The sequence below is a fragment of the Hordeum vulgare genome, chromosome 7H (assembly GCF_904849725.1).
Source record: "Hordeum vulgare subsp. vulgare chromosome 7H, MorexV3_pseudomolecules_assembly, whole genome shotgun sequence".
NCBI lineage: Eukaryota > Viridiplantae > Streptophyta > Magnoliopsida > Poales > Poaceae > Hordeum > Hordeum vulgare.
The window spans coordinates 618,311,986-618,322,590 of record NC_058524.1 but is presented as its reverse complement, the minus strand read 5'-3'; the positions used below and the strand labels follow the sequence as shown (position 1 = coordinate 618,322,590).

The 10,605-nt window shown below is 43.5% G+C and overlaps 1 pseudogene; it reads right to left on the bottom strand.

Moving 5' to 3' along the window:
• Positions 1-6,535: 6,535 nt before the first annotated feature.
• Positions 6,536-10,034, bottom strand: LOC123409556 (annotated as a pseudogene).
• Between the last annotated feature and the right edge of the window lie 571 nt (positions 10,035-10,605).

The window sequence follows — 10,605 nt, the reverse complement described above, 5'->3', positions numbered from 1 at the left end:
ATAGTTGAGTTATATGTGTTGGTGATCGAAGGCTATTCGGAGTCTCGGATGAGATCATGGACGTTACGGGGAGCTCCGGAATGGTCCGGAGGTAAAGATTGATATATAAAAAGTCCTATATTGGTCACCGGAAAAGTTTCGGACTCATCGGTAGTGTACCGGGAGTGCCGGGAGGGTGCCGGGGGACCAACTGGAGGGGCGTGACGACCCAAGTGTTGGAATTATGCCCTAGAGACAATAATAAATATAGTTATTATTGTAATTCCTGTATCAAGATAATTGTTTATTATCCATGCTATAATTGTATTGAATGAAGACTTATATACATGTGTGGATACATAGACAAAACACTGTCCCTAGCAAGCCTTAAGTTGGCTAGCCAGTTGATCAAAGATAGTCAGTGTCTTCTGATTATGAACAAGGTGTTGTTGCTTGATAACTGGATCATGTCATTAGGAGAATCACGTGATGGACTAGACCCAAACTAATAGACGTAGCATGTTGATCGTGTCATTTTGTTGCTACTGTTTTCTGCGTGTCAAGTATTTGTTCCTATGACCATGAGATCATATAACTCACTGACACCGGAGGAATACTTTGTGTGTATCAAACGTCGCAACATAACTGGGTGACTATAAAGATGCTCTACAGGTATCTCCGAAGGTGTTCGTTGAGTTAGTATGGATCGAGATTGGGATTTGTCACTCCGTGTGACGGGGAGGTATCTCGGGGCCCACTCGGTAATACAACATCACACACAAACCTTGCAAGCAATGTGACTTAGTGTAAGTTGTGGGATCTTGTATTACGGAACGAGTAAAGAGACTTGTCGGTAAACGAGATTGAAATAGGTATGCGGATACTGACGATCGAATCTCGGGCAAGTAACATACCGAAGGACAAAGGGAATGACATACATGATTATATGAATCCTTGGCACTGAGGTTCAAACGATGAGATCTTCGTAGAATATGTAGGATCCAATATGGGCATCCAGGTCCCGCTATTGGATATTGACTGAGGAGTCTCTCGGGTCATGTCTACATAGTTCTCGAACCCGCAGGGTCTGCACACTTAAGGTTCGACGTTGTTTTATGCGTATTTGAGTTATATGGTTGGTTACCGAATGTTGTTCGGAGTCCTGGATGAGATCACAGACGTCACGAGGGTTTCCGGAATGGTCCGGAAACGAAGATTGATATATAGGATGACCTCATTTGATTACCGGAAGGTTTTCGGAGTTACCGGGAATGACGAATGGGTTCCGGAAGTTCACCGGGGGGGGGGGCAACCCACCCCGGAGAAGCCCATAGGCCTTGGGGGTGGCGCATCAGCCCTTAGTGGGCTGGTGGGACAGCCCAAGAAGGCCCTATGCGCCATAGGAAGGAAATCAAAGAGAAAAGAAAAAAAAAGAGGAGGTGGGAAAAGGGGGAAGGACTCCTCCTTCCAAACCTAGTTGGACTCGGTTTGGAAGGGGATGGCTGCCCCCCTTGGCTCGGCCAAAGCCCTTAGGGTTCCTTGGACCCCAAGGGAAGGCTCCCCCTCTTCCCCCTATATATACGGAGGTTTAGGGCTGATTTGAGACGACTTTTCCACGGCAGCCCGACCACATACCTCCACGGTTTTTCCTCTAGATCGCGTTTCTGCGGAGCTCGGGCGGAGCCCTGCTGAGATAAGATCACCACCAACCTCCGGAGCGCCGTCACGCTGCCGAAGAACTCATCTACCTCTCCGTCTCTCTTGCTGGATCAAGAAGGCCGAGATCATCGTCGAGCTGTACGTGTGCTGAACGCGGAGGTGACGTCCGTTCGGCACTAGATCGTGGGACTGATCGCGGGACGGTTCGCGGGGCGGATCGAGGGACGTGAGGACGTTCCACTACATCAACCGCGTTCACTAACGCTTCTGCTGTACGGTCTACAAGGGTACGTAGATCACACATCCCCTCTCGTAGATGGACATCACCATGATAGGTCTTCGTGTGCGTAGGAAATTTTTTGTTTTCCATGCGATGTTCCCCAACACCAAGAGCCTTATGGGCTGTGAGAGGAGGTGGACCAGTCCCTTGTGGGCTGGCCGAAGCCTCTCTCAAAGGTTCATGCGGCTAGGAGAAGAGATAAAAGGCAAAAGTCCTTTAAAACGAAGGAAAGGCGGAGTCCTCCCAAAGTAATCCACTTCCCTTGTAGGAAGGTGGACTCTTCCTTAGGGTTCGGCCGACCCCTTCTTCTTGGAGTAGGGGCCAAGGCTGCCTCCTCTTCTATCCTCATATATATACTAGACGTTTTGAGGGTTTTGAGACACAACAATCAGCCACGTGTTGCCCTCTCTCTAGATCCGTTTCTCCTATAGTCTAGTTTCAGCGGTGCTTAGGCGAAGCCTTACTGGAATAGCTCCACCATCATCGCCGCCACGTCGTCGCGCTGCCGGAGAACTCATCTACCTCTCCGCCTCTCTTGCTGGATCAAGAAGGCGGAAATCGTCGTCGAGTTGTACGTGTGCTGAACGCGGAGGCGTCGTCCGTTCGGCGCTAGATCGGGACGGATCGCGGGACGGCTGCGTTTTGCATCGCGAAGACATTCTACTACATCAACCGTGTTTCTTAACGCTTCCCGCTTAGCGATCTACAAGGGTATGTGGATCCGATCTCCCCTCTCGTAGATGATCATCACCATGATAGGTGTTTCGTGTGTGTAGAAAATTTTTTGTTTCTCATGCAACATTTCCCAACAGAGTTTACATCTGTTTCCAAGTTTGATTTAGGTCTATACGCAAGAGCTAAACTGAACCATGCTACTACACAACAGCCAAAAGTTTTACTGATATATATCAGTAATATGACACTATCTTGACTGGTGAATTTGATGCTTGCTACACACTATTAATTTTCATATTGATAGGCTTAACGAAATAGTGTATCAGTTGGGTAAAGTAATCCATTGCACTTCGAGGCAAACTTCAGCAACTAGTAAGAGTCCAATGTCACCCATGGTAAGTATTGTGGGTGTCCATTAGTACAACTAAAGTACTGTAGCCAGGTACAGTTAGTACGGACATTTACTGATCAGCGTCGCCTCTGCATCCTAATTTCGTAGAGAACTTGCCACTGATCCGTTATAGTTCTAAAACAACGGTGAAAATCTCATATTTTTTCTCGGCAGAAAACAGTTTACAGAACATAGCCTATTAATGTTTTGTATGAATCAGAGCTTACTAATTAATTCATCCAGATATAAATTGATTGTAGTTTGACTGTTTGCATCGTTATTACTTCCTTGTTTTATTAATGTTCATTCTGGAATCTTTGCTAAGCATATACTAGGTTGATTCAGATATTGTAGAACTCTACATTTTATTATATAAAATTATTTCTATTTTTCTTCAGCTTAGCGGAGAAGTTCATTCGAAGCTTTGACTAGCATCCAACCAGAGGAATAAAGGTTAGCAGTCTTACAAGTTTAGAAGTGTGACAGGGTTAGGGATTTTGTTTTTCTGGTAACACGGTACTTGGTCAGATTTCAGAGTGTAGCCCCTGGTCTCTTAGTTGTGAAAGCTTTGCTATATGTTGAAGAAATTATATAGCCGATGTCTTGGTGAAACTTCCTATGACCCTGTTCGACAGCTCTCCGCTCTGCAACTCTACTCCTGGAACGGCCGGAGCAGCACCAAACAAGTCAGCTACGCGCTTTCTTCGTCCTGGAGTGGCCCACATGCCATTTTCTTGGAGTCATCAAAGTGTTGCTCCGTGCGCTCCCATATTTCGCGGAGCTGCTGGATTGCCAAACAGACTTTATTTATGGTTAATAAATCATGCTATTGCTACTTTGTTAAGTGTTCAAGCATTCCTACTATCATCCCACGCTTCTTACTCTTTGCGTATGGCTTGGTGTCGAAACACCAAATTTAACATGTGCTTGATTAATTCAGTCTAGCCTTTGTTTTGTTTTTAACTAACTATTATATGGTTTTCTTGTTATGCTTGGATAATTAGAGTATTCTAAATTGAAATTATCCTGGCTTTTGTATGTAATTCACTTGCATGGAAGGATTAATACAAAACCTATATTCATCAAAGAGTATATCCCATACCGCGGATCACTTCTCACAACAAGATTACACAAAAATGAATTAGCATTATCGAGTTTTAATAAACTAAAACAATGTAGCACTGTATCAATATTGTTTTGCTTTCCTAACTTAGTAGCAATCTATCATGTTCATGGGACATTTGTTACTCATGAATTCGGATGATGGAGACATTATCTCTTATTTGAATTCTGCATACATGTTTCAAGTGAAAATAATAACTGAGAATGATAAGTATGCAGTGATTTATGCCCTTCAACGTGTGTATAATGTTGTCAGATACTACTTTAGATAAATAACCAATGTATTCTATTCTATAAGTAATTGAAATTTTCGCATGTTTTTAACCATCTGGCAAAGAGGCTCACTCGATGTTTCTTATTATATTCTATCTGTAATAGACATGTACGCACCTATTTAACCATCAAGCAAAGAGGCTCATTGGATGTTTCAAAATTTCTGTTTCTGAAACATCATTTCTTTTTTTTTGAATCGAGAGGTTCCAAGCCAATATGTTGCCAAACCATTCATTGTGTGTTTGTGGGCAAACTTTTACTTTCGAAGGAGTCGCTAACTATTGCCACTCCTAACCTTTTCTTGCAATCAATTCTTGCAGGAAACCATGCAACCTAGCTGTGCCATCCTCGTGTGTTAAATTAGTTAAATTCTCCCCTGGCTAGATCGTGCCGAACTCCGCATGTAAAACATTTCCTGTCTAATATATTTTGCACAGAGCTCACATACACAGTTATAAGAAACATGATCTCGATGTATCTGAAGTTGTATTAATTTGTGCAGGAGAACAATATATATGTGCTTTCTGAATGTCTGCCTGCACACAATATATTTGTGCAAATGAGTGTATGCAGAACACTGCAATCTGAAGAATTAGCTCCTACAAAATAGATCATCCATGTGGTTTTTGTGAATGTTTGTGGCACAATTCAAAATTCATAATGCACCAAAGTTATTGGACTGATGATCTGATTTAAAGCTTTTAAATAATGGATTGTATAAATCATCAGTTGAATTTGTGCTCAAGGTCGTGCTTCATCATGAGGGATGCACCGTGTATACTTGCGCAATATTGTCTTTCATTTCGCTTTTCTTAGTATTGCACAAGCCTAAGATTGTCTTTCATTTTGCTTTTCTGAATATTGTCTTTCATTTAGGCTGCACAAGCCTAAGCTTTGAATTTAGCATGCTGGAGGCGGTCGAGGCATGCGTGGCTGGGACGATGTCGGGTACGCACTAGCACAAGAGCTTGGAGGTAAGACGGGTGAGGGGAAGGTGGTCATCGGTGAGCGAAGACGCTTGCCATGGCGAAGCGGAGGTTGTTGAGGACGTCCGCAAGGACGGGCGTGGCTGCTCACTTCAGGGACCCGATGGTACAAAGGCAGGGCCGCGGGAGCCAGTGAGGTCGACGGGAATAAAATGTTTTGTAGCTCAAACCGCTGGTCCGGTTGAAATATCGTTTTCCCATAAAAGATTCGTCGCGACGAGACCTTCGAAACTAGATCTTGTGTTGATATTTTCCGATGACTTTATTTTTTAGTAATAGTTACCACGCCTATGCAACATAAGTTATCACGGTTGTGGTACATAAATTATCATGTGATTTACACAGAAATCTCCGGGCATGCAAATGGTTCCTTTAACCTTCTCTTTACATGCACATGCATGCATGCATTAGAGGAAGATGAAAAATCTGATGTAATTCCACATTAACCCCTATTTCGAAACGTCAAACTGTTATATAGCTTAAACCATCGACCCGATAAAATATTTGTTATCACATAAAAAATCCGTCGCGGTGAGACCTAAATATCCCATGCTGATACGTTATGATGATACTTTTTCGTGCAAATAGTCACCGGCCTTGTCTAAGTAAGTTATCAGCTCCGATGTGTGAATATTATCATGTTATTTACACATGAGTTATCGTGGTATGTTTTCAATAACTTCTTTTACTGGGATAAAGTTATCACGATGTTTCCCCTTCACCCCCCGTCGCCAAGGTTACCAGGACCAGGGTATATAAGTCATCAGGTCTACGATGTGTGAGTTACCATGCTATTCACAAGAAAAGTTACCGAGGGGATATTTCATCAACTCCCCTCGCACTCTCCGTCGCCAAAGTTACCAGGACCAAGGTATATAAGTTATCAGGTCTACGATGTGTGAGTTATCATGCTATTCACAACAAAAGTTACCGAGGGGATATTTCATCAACTCCCCCCGCACTCTTTGTCGCCAAAGTTACCAGGACCGGGGTGCATAGGCTATCAGGTCTATGATGTGTGAGTTACCATGCTATTGACACAAAAGTTATCAAGGGGATATTTCATCAACTCCCCCCCTTCCCACCTCCCTCACCCTTGCCGCGAAAGTTACCAGGACCGGGGTGCATAAGTTATCAGGTCAGCGATGTGTGAGTAACTATGCTATTCACTTAAAAATTCATCAACTCTCCCCCCATGTTGCTACACCTCTGACATAATGCAATCATATCATTATAATTTAGGGCATGAACATACTCAAGGCAAAGCTTCTCCAATGCTTTACACTTCCCTAGGACAACACCAAGTCCAACTTCTGGCCAAGTTTTAATATGGGCCAACCTTAAATCCTCCAAAATCTCACAGCAGAAATCATATATATATATATATATATATATATATATATATATATATATATATATATATGTGTGTGTGTGTGTGTGTGTGTGTGTGTGTGTGTGTGTGTGTGTGTGTGTGTGTGTGTGTGTGTTGTGAGCACCATACGAGGAGTCATAGATCACATCACCTACAAGACTATCATATACTGATCCTTTCGTCTCAAATTCAAACTTCTGGAGCTTCATCCATCCTGAACCAAACTTGAATTAGGAAGTCATAATGATTGATTCCTTTGCAATTCTTCAGTACAAGCTCTTCCAACGACCCATCAGTACCAAGGGATTCCAACCACACTATACTGTCGACTTTCTCGCAATCAATAAGGTGGAGAGCAGATAGACTTGTGCAACCAACTGCAACCGAGAAAAGCCCAATTAACGTTATTTTTGGTGCGGAGTTAAGCCTCAGAGACACCATTGTCTTGCAATAAGCTAAACAAGCAAGTCCCGAGTCATCGATGCATGAGCAGAAGCTTAAGGCAAGGTCAATCAGCGAGGAACAGTGAGATGAAAAAACAGCGGATGCACAATGATGTCAGTGCTTTTGTAGAAGTGCAAAGACCGGAACCAACACGGATAGCACCCCTTTGACCCCCCTTTGTCTTGTAGAGGTGCTTTGAAACAAGGGAAAGAGAACTGAACTGAACTACCACATTTATTTTGGGACGGAGGGAACGGAAACTAGCCCCCACAACGTAAGTAAGCTGATCTGGACCATTGGTGCCTCTCCACCTTGTTGAATCGTGGCCGTTCGTTATCTGAATGGGTGTCAGCTGAAGAACGATAGAGTTCTACTAGCAGGTTCAGTTTTGGACCTCACCCCGCCGCCGCCCCTTCCACTCTCGCCGCCCGCCATCGCCTGCTCGTAGAGTTCCAAGGGAAGGGGAGGCGCCGCTAGCCTTCGCCTAGGCGCTCTCCAGCCCCAGCAAGACTCCGCCGCGGAGCTCGCGCCCGTCGATGCGTCGCGGCAGCGGGCCACAGATCGCGCCGGCGGCGCCTCGCTCGCATCTCCTCCCCCTCCTCCTTCTGCTCCGGTGGTGGTCGTGAGGCGTGGAGACTCCTTCCCCGACTCTGGAACCGGTAGGACTGTCCACGGAATTGCCGCCGCGCCGTACGGCCTCGGCGGCCCAGCGACGCCACAGTTAGCGCTTTTCTTTTGTGGTGAAAGCCACACAAATTACAAGAGCGGTTTATTTCTAGAAAAAGACGTGGATCCTCAATCTTGTTGGCGGTCATTTAGGCAGTTCCAGTTTTAAGTTTACAGTTGTGCTCCGATGTAGCACACTGCCTGAAACCTTAAACCATCTTAGCTTGCATTATGAGTGATTTTAACTAAAGGGTACTCTGTATATTCACTGGAAGATCTGGACATTGTTTAGTACAAGTACTCGAAAGTGCAATTTGTATTGACTGTCCAACAGTTCTTCTGAAATTTTTCTGTGTGGGATTGTAGTCAAAGTAGTAATTGTGTCAAATTCTAAATTCGTATATATGGTATTAATAGGAGGTATTAGTGGCAGGGCCGGTCCAAGCAAATGTTGGGCCCGGGGCGAAGTCGAAAATAACTGAATTTTATACCGAACTTTTATATTCTTCTAAACATATTATTTAATCAGACTAAAACCTAAACGAGTATAATGTTTTCTACTTAGTTGCCATAATTAGTCACACAACAACATTGCTAAATATTAATTATTGTTTTCTTTGTCCTACGATTGTAACGTACATTAACAAAACAATTATACTAAATTTAAATTATTTATCCTAACAAAAATTAATTTGATGGTTTGCATAAATTATATATATAGGGAGGGGGGTGAGTGTGCGTGTCCATGTTTATTTTAATATCGTCAAATATCATGATAAAGCTTCCTAAAGCATATTGTTTAAAAAAAGATAATAGTGGTTTCTAGTGTATTATTGGGTAAGTATATCTATAGAAATTTGTAGAGTATAAATTGAGTAGTTGCCAACTAAATCTTGCAAATTAAGTTAATTAATAAACTGACACTATGTGCGTACTAGATAGTTGATTCCGAAGTAGCATCTTTATAAGAATAACCTATGCAAAGATAAAAATAACGTTAGTTCAATTTCTATATACTGATTTTATTATTTCATATGCACTTATGTGATGTGTTTGGATTTATCTAGTGCAGATATCAGTCTTTCAAATCAAAAACTTCTACACGAAATTGCACATATAAATCTACCTAAGATGGTGTTTATTACAAAGAGTCTAACTTAATTTAATATCACCAGTGATCTATTTATACCTTATACATGCTATTTGTTTGCAGTGTGGACTTTGCTCATCCAAATTGAGAATTTTGTTTTTCCAACATATTTTATGATATTTCAACCTAATACTCCCTCCTTTTCAGTTTATAGGGCTTAAATCTGAAATCTCATCAACCAAGGTGAACTGTGAGTGGATGGCACTAGTTATAACTAGCTAATGAAATATTTCTCACATATTCAATTTCAAAGACAATAGATGCAGCACACTTCCTTTCATTGGACTTGCATGGTGCATGTAGAAAAAGATGCATGCATAGCCACTAATTTCCTTTCTCTTATCTCTATGAATTAAATAGGGTGTGAGACTCAAAGCACTTTATCTCAATTAGACTCAAAATGAGCCTAGTATAATGGAAATCTGAAATTTTTGAGATGAGCCCTGTAAACCGAAAAGAAGGAAGCATGCAATATTATGGTTGTTAGTAGTACTAGCAAAAGGGCCCATGCGTTGCAACGGGAGAAAAAAAATACCACACGCTTTTAATATTTTTATAATGATTTTGATTTATTAAAATAATAAACTAACTAACTAATGTAGTAAGTCCTATCCTATTTTGTTGAGAAATCAACCCGTCCATTGTTAATTCCACCATGATGAGAAATTGAGCGGGACAAGCAAAGCAAAACAAAGAGGCTACGTGAATTGATCAATGGACTGTTATCTTATTTCACTCATGGGATAGAGAATGTGGGATCAAATGACAAACTGAAGGTGGTGTTCCATTCTCTGTCTCTACAACAATACAATATTACATTCAATACATTCATTCATCAGCAAACAAATCCCCACAAAACAAAATTTCTTGCTGGTTCTTGGCACACGGTTGGAGACATGGGGAGGGGATCTCACCAGATGATGAGTTCCTGCCGGAGGAGGGGATACGATGAGGGGAGCAAGGGTTAGGCGCCTCTATCTGACTATAAGGAGTCGCTGTTGCCACGCCATAACCTCGAAGTTCCCCGTCTGAGCCATGGAGGCCCGCCTCCACCTGCAAGTACTTCGCTTCGCCGCGCCTTATCCGCGCGCCGCCGCCGTTCTGCATCGAGCAGACGCATCATCCCCAGTCACTGTAGCTGTCGCGTTGATTTGATCCAGAAGCTGTGCTCGAGCGCCGAAACGGGGGCAGCAAGCGGGCAGAGGTACGGCCGCGGAGGCGGGTGGGTTGAGAACGACAACAGTGATGGTTAAGGTCGGCCGCGGCGGCGAGTGGTGTGACAGCGGCCTGGGCACAGGCCAGGGTGGACCAGGGTCAACGCGATGCGCTCGAGCGCCGCAACGGGGGCAGTGAGCGGGAGAGGTACGGCCGCGGAGGCGGGTGGGTTGAGATCGGCAGCGGTGGCGGTTGAGGTCGGCCACGGCGGCGAGTGGTGTGGCGACGGCTTGGGCACAGGCCAGGGTGGCCCAGGGTCGACGGAAGGAGGCGATGCGTACGGGTATAATTTTTGAAGCGAATCGTTTTTTCCTTTTGCGTTGCAGATAAATGATGGAGCGCGGGTTGAATAACAAAAATTACAGAGACTTTTTTATAAAAATACCACGGTGG